Raw genomic sequence first — 2,727 nt, 5'->3', positions numbered from 1 at the left:
GTCTACTCCGTTGGTGATCCCATGATAGCCAAACAAGTGTATAAAGATTGTATAGTTGTGATATGTGATCGCCAAACCAAAGCCGATTTAGTTGGTGGAGATGCTAGACTTTGATGTTATTATGGGTATGGATTGGTTGGCCTCATTGCTATGCTAATGTTGATTTTGCCGAATGAAATTGGTTCGATTTCAATTTCCGGGAGAGCCCGTGCTTGGAATGGAAAGGTAATACAGCATCTCCAAGAGGTAGGTTTATTTCCTACCTCAAGGCAAGAAAGATGATAGCTAAGGGCTATATTTGTCACCTAATCCGAGTTTGTGACACCGAGGCAACTTCGCCAACATTTCAATCCATTCCGGTAGTAAATGAGTTTCCGGATGTATTTCCGGATAACTCCCATTCCCCCGAGAAAGAGAAATTGACATTGATGTGTTGCCGGACACTAAGCCCATTTCTATTCCTCCTTATCGAATGGCTGCCGTGAAAAGAGCTAAAGGCACAATTGAAAGATTTGCTCGAGAAGGGGTTTATTAGCCCCGTGTCATCACCCAGGAGCACCAATTTATTTGTAAGAAAGAAAGATGGTTCTCTACGAATGTGCCATTGATTATAGACGAATTAATAGTGACGATAAAGCGTATATCCTCTTTCCGAGGATTGATGATTTATTTGATCGACTACGGTGCCAAGTGGTTTTCAAAATAGATTTGGTAGCATCGGTTTATCATCAAGTGAGAGTTAGAGAAGAAGATATTCAAAGATAGCGTTCGAACGAGATATGGCCATTATGAATTCCGAGTGATGTCGTTTGGGTTAACTAATGCTCCGGCAGTGTTCATGAATTTAATGAATAATGTATTCAGGCCTCTCTTGGATTTGTTCGTGATAGTATTCATTGATGATATTGTATTCTCGCGCAAATCGAACATCTTCGATCGTTTACGTATTGTTCTTGGAATTCTTCGAACTCGTGAATTATCAGTAAATTTTCAAAGTGCGAGTTTGGCTAATTTCGTGACATTTTTTGGGTCACGTTATTTCGGATGATGGCATTCGAGTCGACACTCGAAAATCAGACTATGAAGACTTGGCCAAGGCCTACGACGCCACAGAAGTTCATAGTTTTTTAAGATTGACGTATATTATAGAAGGTTCGTAGAGGGCTTTTCATTTATTTCAGCCCCATTGACGAAGCTAACCCAGAAGTCAGCTAAATTTCAGTGGAATGATACTTGTGAGTGTAGCTTCCAAGAATTGAACGACAAAGTTGACTAGACTCTGTGCTTAACACTTCTAGAAGGACCAGGCGGGTATGTTGTATATTGTGATAATTCTGGCGTGGGGTTAGGATGTGTATTGATGCAGCATGGTAGGGTCATTGTGTTATATCCCGCATTTTATGCAATCGGATAATTCAAGACAATCGCAGGAAGACAATAAGCAAGGCCACATTTTATTTTGGTTTGGCATACGAGTTGCTTATGAAAAATTTAGAAGCGGAATTAATGAGAAAGGTCAAGGGCATAAAGGGAAATTCGCAGTATGACTCGTGGAAATATGGAGGAAGACGAGGGGCAAATTTGGAAGTTGGAAAAACATTTCTGTAAATTACAAGGGGAACTAGCTAAAAATACAAAGTGGGCTTAATTTGTTTTTGGAAAAATTAAAGGCCCAACCGGCCATGACATGGCTAGGCCCAAGTGGAGATTTAATTCTCAATTAAATAGATGACTAAGTCATCTTATCATTTCAAATTCTCTAGAAATCTCAAGAAAAGGGAAGAAAAGGGGTCATGTAGTCATACTTGTATGTTGAGGGGCCTATTTATAAATATGAAAATTTGGGAAGACTTGTATGTATTTATGTAGAATTCATCTAATATTCATCAAAGTTCTCTAGAAAATTCAAGAAAATAAAACAAAGTGCAAGAAGGAGAAAAATAAAAGGGATTCCCCAAACCCAAAACAACAAGAAATTAAAAAAATTTTTTTTAAAAAACTTTTTACAATTGAAAAATCCCTTCAAGGGGAGGTTTTGGGGAAAAAAAGTTTTTATACAAGTTTAGGAGTTTTTAACCCGGAAAGTTGAGGGAAAAAAGGAAGGTTTTTTTTTTTTAAGTTTGGGTTTTATGTATTTGTGATCAAAAAAAATAAAAAATTCTGAAAAAAAAAAGAAAAGGGGTTTAGGTCCACATGGTGTGTGGGAAAAAATGTTTAAATTTTTTACGGGGTTTTGGGTTTTATTGTTTGGATTTATGTGGAAAAAAAAATTGAATGGTTTGGGTTTTAGACGTTTGGCCAGGTTTTGGTGTTTTTTGGGGGTGGAGGGAAGAAGTAATTTTATTTAGTTTTTGGTCTTTTTGGTTTTCTTTTTTAAAAAAAGCCTATGATTTTTGGAAAATTTGTAGTTGGGAAAATTGTTTTTTGGTTATGTAAAAGAATTTATGTTTTTACTATAAGACAAGATATTGATGGTGTGGGAAAAAATTAAAGGTTTTTATTTTTTTTATTGAGTTGGAGGGGTTTTGGGAAAAAGGAAAAATTTATTAAAATTGTTTTAAAATTTAAATTGGATTGAATAGGAGATTGGATGGTTGTTGTTTTGGTTGTTAGTTTGGCCGGGGAATTCCCCGGGTTTGTTGATTGAAATTCGCACTTGGGGGTGGAGTATTTAGGGGGGGGTCCAAATTTCGGAGGGTCTTAAGATTTCAATTCTAAAAGGGACTA

The sequence above is a fragment of the Lycium ferocissimum genome, chromosome 11 (assembly GCF_029784015.1).
Source record: "Lycium ferocissimum isolate CSIRO_LF1 chromosome 11, AGI_CSIRO_Lferr_CH_V1, whole genome shotgun sequence".
Taxonomy (NCBI): domain Eukaryota; kingdom Viridiplantae; phylum Streptophyta; class Magnoliopsida; order Solanales; family Solanaceae; genus Lycium; species Lycium ferocissimum.
Note: the sequence above shows the minus strand (reverse complement) of the source record.